We start from the raw sequence: 8,652 nt of genomic DNA, 5'->3' as shown, positions 1-8,652 counted from the left end.
GAAAGTAGTTTTCCGTTTCTCCTGTAACTCGACCTTGGATGACTAACATTCCTTCACCCCTTGATGCTCCTCTCACTGTTCCTATGCCTCTTCCCGTAATCTCATTTCTGACCATCCGAAAAGCGTTTTACTCTCTGGACACAAACAAGGTCCTGATGGTGTCCATCCCCGTGTACTGAGTGAGTGTGCTACTGAACCTCCACCAGTGCTTTGCTCATCTGTTCCGTCTCTGTTTAAAACCACAACTTTTCATCTTCCTCGGAAGCATGTGTTGGTACATCCTATCCCTAAGAAGGATGACCGTTCTGACCTCTCTAAGTATCGTCCTGTTGATTTGACATTTACCATTTCCAAAGTCTTTGAATCCTTCCTCAACTTCAAAAATACTTAAACGCCTCGAAAATCACAGTCTTCTCTCTGATCACCGGTATGGCTTCCGTAAGGCGAAATCCACTGGTGATATTCTTTCCTATCTTGCTATTGTCTGGTCATCATCCCTGAAGATTTTGAGGAGTCATATGAAGTTGCCCTTGATATATCTAAGGCTTTCGACAGGGTGTGACACTGGTGTCTCGTCTCATCTCCCTTCTCTAGGCCTCCCTCCCTCACTTTGCTCCTTCATATCTAACTTCCTCTCTGGCCAATTTATCTCCCTGGTTTTTAATGGATCAGCTTCTCACCCTTTCTCCATCAACAGCGGTGTCCCTTAACGTTCTGCCCTGTCTCCTACAGTGTTTCTCCATTTCTGTAAACAATTTCCTAAATTTCACAGAGAACCGAGTACGCTCAACGCTACATTCCCCCCAACATACTTAAATTCTGCACCTCTTCTCCCACTCTATCTGCATCTCGTCTAGACACAGTCTCCTCAATAAACTCAGACATGGACAGGATATCTCAATGGGATATGCCTCCAAGACCCAGTTTCTACCCATTTCTCTATCAAAACTCCTCATAACTCTCGTCTCTCCTCTGGCGGTTCCGTAATTCCACCTCTTGAATCACTGAGCATACTTGGCATTACTGTAACGTTCACTATTTCGTGGAAACTCGTAGCACATTACTGAAACAGTTAAGTCTGCCTTTAGGAAACTTGGAGTCCTGTTTAGATGTCGAAACTTCTCTTCTGAACAGTTGTTTCGTTTATACAAGGGATTGATTCGTCCCTGTATGGAGTACCGCTCTCACATCTGGGGTGGTTCTAGCTCTGTATCCTGACTTGACAGAGTTGAGTCGAAGGCGATTCGACTTACAAACTGTCCCAGGCTAACTTCCGAACCTGACCCCCTTGCCTTACGCCGCAATGTTGGTTCACTTTCCCTCTTCTATAGGTATTACTTTGGTTTTCGCTCCTGAGAGCTGGCTGCTTGTGTCTCCCTCCACCACTAGCTAGACCACGCAATACTCGGCAAGCTGCTGCGTCACATAATTACTGTTTGGCCGTCGGGAACTCAAGAGTGGGCTGTTTTGATAACTGTTTCTTTCCCAACACGTCGAAGCTTAGGAAAGCTCTACTCTCTCATTTCTTTCCCAACAACTATGACCTGCCGCACATTTTAAAAGACACGTTTTTTACTTTCTCCCAAATTCGTGAATTTTTTTCCTTGTGTTTTCTTTTTTCCTTTTTATTGATATCTCTTTAATTCAGTTGAGACCTGGTCTTGATTTGGACTTTCGTCCGTAAATGGAGCCTCTAACGTAAAAAAAAAAAAAAAAAAAAAAAGAAAAGCTTGGAAAAAAAAAGACTTGAAAGAAGAAATATCATGAGAAGTTGAGTGTATGATGGCAAAAGATGAGACTAAAGGACGCAAGGGGATTGGATGAGGATTGTGAATCTTCAGGGAAGCAGAGCTAACATGTGCGAGAGAAGTGGTGGTAAGCAGGAAAGTTGGAGGTGGACAGGTGAGTAAGAGTAGCGAGCGTTAGGATGACAAAGTTAAGTTGCTAGTGAAGGAGAAAAGAGAGGAGTATGAGAGGTGCTTACAGGGAAGGAGTGCAAATGATCGGGAAATGCACACGAGAAAGTGGCAGGAGTTTAAGAGGCTGGTGCAGGGGTTGAAAAAGAGGGCAAATGAAAGCTGGGGTGAGTGAGCATCGGTAAACTCTTGGAAGAACAAGATATTTTGGAAAGAAGTTAATAGTATAAGAAAAGCAAGAGCACGAGTGGGAACACCGGTGAAGGGAGCAAAAGGGAAAGTGGTAACAGTGGCTGATGGAATTAGGGGGAGATGGAGTGAGTATTTTGAAGGACTGTCGAGTGCGTTTGATGATCGGGTGGCAGATGTAGGGTGTTTGGTCCGGGGTGGTGTGCGGAGTGAGAGATGTCATGGAAAGTGGTTTGGTGAAGAGAGGGGTGGTGGTGTTAAATCTTGCGAAAGATGAAATGTGGAAAGGTGGCTGGAGTGAGTGGCATTGCAGGTGAACATTTTTAAGAAAGAGAATGACTGAGTTGTTGATTGGCTAGTTAGGATTTTTAGTGTTTTTATGGGTTATGGTGAGGTGCCTGAGGATTGGCGGAATGCATGTATATTGTATAGTGCCACTGCGTAAAGACAATGGGGACAAAGATGAGTGTTCGAACTACAGAGGCATGAATCTGCTAAGTGTACCTTTTAAGTTTGTACAGAGCATCAGACTGGGGAAGAAAAATATTGTTTCAGGAATGGTAGAGGATATGTGGACTAAGTCTTTACTTAACACTGTGTGAGAAGATACTCAAAATATAAAGCAGGATTTGTACGTGGCATTCATGGATCTGGTGTAAGCATATGATAGAGATGAAAGACATGCCGTTCTTTGGTGTACCATTGCTGGCACAGCTTCGGGTGTGACATTACGTGTGTGTGTGTGTCAAAAGATTTGAGATCAGACCAATATTTGTTTGTGAGGATCAACGCACATGTGGTGCGACACAGGGCCTTTGTCGGCTCGAGCATTGACGCTCCGGCTAGAGCTGTCTGCTCGAACTCCCCTGTCGATTGAGGGAAACACACACACACACACACACACACACACACACACACACGCACACCCGGTGATTTAGAAAGAGACGATGAGTGTAAGGTTTGACTGGATAAACCAATAGACATGTTTGTTGATCCTGTTTGTTGCTTTAGAAGAAAAAATAAAAAACGCAACAGATGGCCGCGACGATGTAACGGCACCTCCGTTGTTCTGTTAGATCGTCGGACCTACGAATGGTCCGTTACAGGGTCTTTGCCTGTTGGTTATGGCCTGTTCCCTAGGGTCATATATACGGAAGTCGAACTCGGTCAGTCTAACTCAAAGCCTTCAGGACGCAACTAACGAAGGGACTTGCTAACAGTGGACTTCCATGTGCAGGGTCATGAGAAGGGTCGCTCAGAATGAATGATGATAGGAAAGGCCCTTCCAAGGAAAGGGCGGGCTCTCTGCCCCTGTGTAGGCTTATATGCAGGAGAGGCCAGTGGCGTGGCGAGCGCAGAAGTGCAGTATTCCACCAGAATGCCACGGCAAACTGGTCGACGGAACGTTTGCAATTCCCATAGCTCATATTATGCTCTGTGATAAGTTGTCGCAGAGATATAGAGAGCAGTCTGGCCCCGTGTGTTGTAGGTGGATTGGATGCCAAAGCTGAGGAGGGTGTCGGTAATGTGAAAGACATTACAGGTAAACAAAAATGAAAAAAAAAAAAACTGGTGCTCTTAAATCGTGTCTATAAATCATGTCTGCGTTTAAAGAAAGAAGAAAAAATCCGATTTTTCCCCTTTCCGTTTTGCACTGTACATAAACGAATGATAATCCAGATTCGTTCCAGACGGGCGGGCATCTTGGCCCTCCTCAACTGTGAGTGGTAAATACAGTCATTGATCCTCACCGTTCAACACTTCACGTGAACTCAACTTCAAAAGTGTAATTCGATACAGAATATAAACATTTTGTACTCAACATGAACAATATCAAGATGGAAGATTCCAACAGTCCGACACTGTAACAGTAACACCTTGTACCTGTGTGACAGTGAGTAACACCTTCTACCTGTGTGACAGTGAGTAACACCTTGTACCTGTGTGACAGTGAGTAACACCTTGTACCTGTGTGACAGTGAGTAACACCTTGTACCTGTGTGACAGTGAGTAACACCTTGTACCTGTGTGACAGTGAGTAACACCTTCTACCTGTGTGACAGTGAGTAACACCTTGTACCTGTGTGACAGTGAGTAACACCTTGTACCTGTGTGACAGTGAGTAACACCTTGTACCTGTGTGACAGTGAGTAACACCTTGTACCTGTGTGACAGTGAGTAACACCTTCTACCTGTGTGACAGTGAGTAACACCTTGTACCTGTGTGACAGTGAGTAACACCTTGTACCTGTGTGACTGAGTAACACCTTGTACCTGTGTGACAGTGAGTAACACCTTGTACCTGTGTGACAGAGTAACACCTTGTACCTGTTTGACAGTAACACCTTGTACCAGTGTAACTAGCACCTAGCATCAATGTAACAGTAACACCTAGTACCAGTGTAACAGTAAGTAACAAGTTATACAAGCGTAACAGAGTAACACCTTACACCAGTGTAACAGTGAGTAACACCCTGTACCAATGTAACAATAACACCTTGTAAGTGTGACAATGAGTAACACCTTGTAACAGTGTAACAGTAACACCTTGTAACAGTGTGACAATGAGTAACACCTTGTAACAATGTAACGGTAGCACCTTGTAACAGTGTAACGGTAACACCTTGTGATAGTGTAACAGTAACACCTTGTACCAGTGTAACATTGAGTAACACCTTGTGCCAGCGTAACAGTAACACTTTATAACAGTGTGACAGTAACACCTTGTGCCAGCGTAACAGTAACACCTTGTAACAGTGACAGTAACACCTTGTACCAGGGTAACAGTAACACCTTGTAACAGCTGGTTACAGAGTACTCTTGTGGACTATAACAAATCGGAATATATTTGACCCTCCAACCCATCTTTTTTTTTTACTCTTGTTACTTTCTTTTACCATTGTACTTATACCATTGCTCCTGCGCTTGTAAACACAGGAGAACTTGCATAAGAGCACAACGCTATAACCCTCCTGACTGGTCACAACCGTTATAACATACAACTGTTCTATACATCCTCCAACTCATAAGTTTTGCTTCGTATTACAGTGGTCTCGATTTGTTACACTGTGTGTGTGTGTGTGTGTGTGTGTGTGTGTGTGTGTGTGTGTGTGTGTGTGTGTGTAAAACATTTCATCTTACCAGTATCACATGAGTGAGAGAGAGGGAGAGAGAGAAAGAGGGCGCTGCTCTGTGGATGAATACACACAGAGCAAGTAGCAAACTAAACGGAGTCGCGTGCCACACTGCCTAGTGCCTAACTCTGTCACACTCTCCACCCGCCCTCCCCCAGTGTGGACAGCCCCACCCTCCCACACCTCAAGGCAAGCCCATGTTGTCGTTGCCATATATCACCATCGGCTCCATCACGCGAATACCGTCGTAATCGCTTGATCTGCCTCCTGTTGCGGGTAGAAAAAGATGATATGCTACTACTAATATATATATATATATATATATATATATATATATATATATATATATATATATATATATATATATATATATATATATATATATATATATATATATATATATATATATATATATATATATATATATATATATATATATATATATATATATATATATGGTGTGGTTTCGGTGCATTACACATGACAGCTAGAGACTGTGAACGAATGTGGCCTTTGTTGTTTTTTCATGTGCGGCGGGGTGTTGGCGAGAATGGATGAAGGAAGCATGTATGAATATGTATATGTGTATATATTTATATGTCTGTGTATGTATATTATGCATACGTTGAAATGTATAGGTATGTATATGTGTGTGTGTGGGGGGGGGGGGCGTTTATGTATATACATGTGTATGTGGGTGGGTTGGGCAATTCTTTCGTCTGTTTCCTTGCGCTACCTCGCTAACGCGGAAGATAGCGTCAAAGTGTAATAAATAAATGAAATGATATATACGTATATATATATATATATATATATATATATATATATATATATATATATATATATATTTATTTTTATACTTTGTCGCTGTCTCCCGCGTTTGCGAGGTAGCGCAAGGAAACAGACGAAAGAAATGGCCCAACCCCCCCCCCCCATACACATGTATATACATACGTCCACACACGCAAATATACATACCTACACAGCTTTCCATGGTTTACCCCAGACGCTTCACATGCCTTGATTCAATCCACTGACAGCACGTCAGCCCCGGTATACCACATCGCTCCAATTCACTCTATTCCTTGCCCTCCTTTCACCCTCCTGCATGTTCAGGCCCCGATCACGCAAAATCTTTTTCACTCCATCTTTCCACCTCCAATTTGGTCTCCCTCTTCTCCTTGTTCCCTCCACCTCCGACACATATATCCTCTTGGTCAATCTTTCCTCACTCATCCTCTCCATGTGCCCAAACCACTTCAAAACACCCTCTTCTGCTCTCTCAACCACGCTCTTTTTATTTCCACACATCTCTCTTACCCTTACGTTACTCACTCGATCAAACCACCTCACACCACACATTGTCCTCAAACATCTCATTTCCAGCACATCCATCCTCCTGCGCACAATTCTATCCATAGCCCACGCCTCGCAACCATACAACATTGTTGGAACCACTATTCCTTCAAACATACCCATTTTTGCTTTCCGAGATAATGTTCTCGACTTCCACACATTCTTCAAGGCCCCCAGAATTTTCGCCCCCTCCCCCACCCTATGATCCACTTCCGCTTCCATGGTTCCATCCGCTGCCAGATCCACTCCCAGATATCTAAAACACTTCACTTCCTCCAGTTTTTCTCCATTCAAACTCACCTCCCAATTGACTTGACCCTCAACCCTACTGTACCTAATAACCTTGCTCTTATTCACATTTACTCTTAACTTTCTTCTTCCACACACTTTACCAAACTCAGTCACCAGCTTCTGCAGTTTCTCACATGAATCAGCCACCAGCGCTGTGTCATCAGCGAACAACAACTGACTCACTTCCCAAGCTCTCTCATCCCCAACAGACTTCATACTTGCCCCTCTTTCCAAAACTCTTGCATTTACCTCCCTAACAACCCCATCCATAAACAAATTAAACAACCATGGAGACATCACACACCCCTCCCGCAAACCTACATTCACTGAGAACCAATCACTTTCCTCTCTTCCTACACGTACACATGCCTTACATCCTCGATAAAAACTTTTCACTGCTTCTAACAACTTTCCTCCCACACCATATATTCTTAATACCTTCCACAGAGCATCTCTATCAACTCTATCATATGCCTTCTCCAGATCCATAAATGCTACATACAAATCCATTTGCTTTTCTAAGTATTTCTCACATACATTCTTCAAAGCAAACACCTGGTCCACACATCCTCTACCACTTCTGAAACCACACTGCTCTTCCCCAATCTGATGCTCTGTACATGCCTTCACCCTCTCAATCAATACCCTCCCATATAATTTACCAGGAATACTCAACAAACTTATACCTCTGTAATTTGAGCACTCACTCTTATCCCCTTTGCCTTTGTACAATGGCACTATGCACGCATTCCGCCAATCCTCAGGCACCTCACCATGAGTCATACATACATTAAATAACCTTACCAACCAGTCAACAATACAGTCACCCCCTTTTTTAATAAATTCCACTGCAATACCATCCAAACCTGCTGCCTTGCCGGCTTTCATCTTCCGCAAAGCTTTCACTACCTCTTCTCTGTTTACCAAATCATTTTCCCTAACCCTCTCACTTTGCACACCACCTCGACCAAAACACCCTTTATCTGCCACTCTATTATCAAACACATTCAACAAACCTTCGAAATACTCACTCCATCTCCTTCTCACATCACCACTACTTGTTATCACCTCCCCATTTGCGCCCTTCACTGAAGTTCCCATTTGCTCCCTTGTCTTACGCACTTTATTTACCTCCTTCCAGAACATCTTTTTATTCTCCCTAAAATTTAATGATACTCTCTCACCCTAACTCTCATTTGCCCTTTTTTTCACCTCTTGCACCTTTCTCTTGACCTCCTGTCTCTTTCTTTTATACATCGCCCACTCAATTGCATTTTTTCCCTGCAAAAATCGTCCAAATGCCTCTCTCTTCTCTTTCACTAATACTCTTACTTCTTCATCCCACCACTCACTACCCTTTCTAATCAACCCACCTCCCACTCTTCTCATGCCACAAGCATCTTTTGCGCAATCCATCACTGATTCCTTAAATACATCCCATTCCTCCCCCACTCCCCTTACTTCCATTGTTCTCACCTTTTTCCATTCTGTACTCAGTTTCTCCTGGTACTTCCTCACACAGGTCTCCTTCTCAAGCTCACTTACTCTCACCACCCTCTTCATCCCTCTTCACCACCCTCTTCATATATATACATATATATGTATATATATATATATATATATATATATATATATATATATATATATATATATATATATATATATATATATATATTCAGGAGCTGCAGTTGTTTGTTCTTGTCGTAGAGCTACTTGCTAGAATGTGATGTGGTACGAGAAGGCGACTACGCTGGAGGCTTTGTTAA

The 8,652-nt window shown here is 43.0% G+C and overlaps 1 protein-coding gene across 5 annotated transcripts in view; it reads right to left on the bottom strand.

Annotated features, from left to right (window-relative positions):
• LOC139755139 (uncharacterized) overlaps nucleotides 1-5,400 on the bottom strand; it is a 59,014-nt gene extending 53,614 nt beyond the window's left edge. Inside the window, exon 1 of one of the 5 annotated variants that reach the window (XM_071673284.1) lies at nucleotides 5,247-5,400. The gene's annotated coding sequence lies outside the window, so the exon portion shown is untranslated. The remainder of the gene's footprint in view (nucleotides 1-5,246) is intronic. The other 4 variants (XM_071673287.1, XM_071673286.1, XM_071673288.1 and 1 more) reach the window with 4 other exon arrangements.
• Between the last annotated feature and the right edge of the window lie 3,252 nt (nucleotides 5,401-8,652).

This window comes from Panulirus ornatus, chromosome 18 (genome assembly GCF_036320965.1).
Source record: "Panulirus ornatus isolate Po-2019 chromosome 18, ASM3632096v1, whole genome shotgun sequence".
Classification (NCBI taxonomy): Eukaryota; Metazoa; Arthropoda; class Malacostraca; order Decapoda; family Palinuridae; genus Panulirus; species Panulirus ornatus.
Note: the sequence above shows the minus strand (reverse complement) of the source record. Positions and strands in the feature narration are given on the sequence as shown.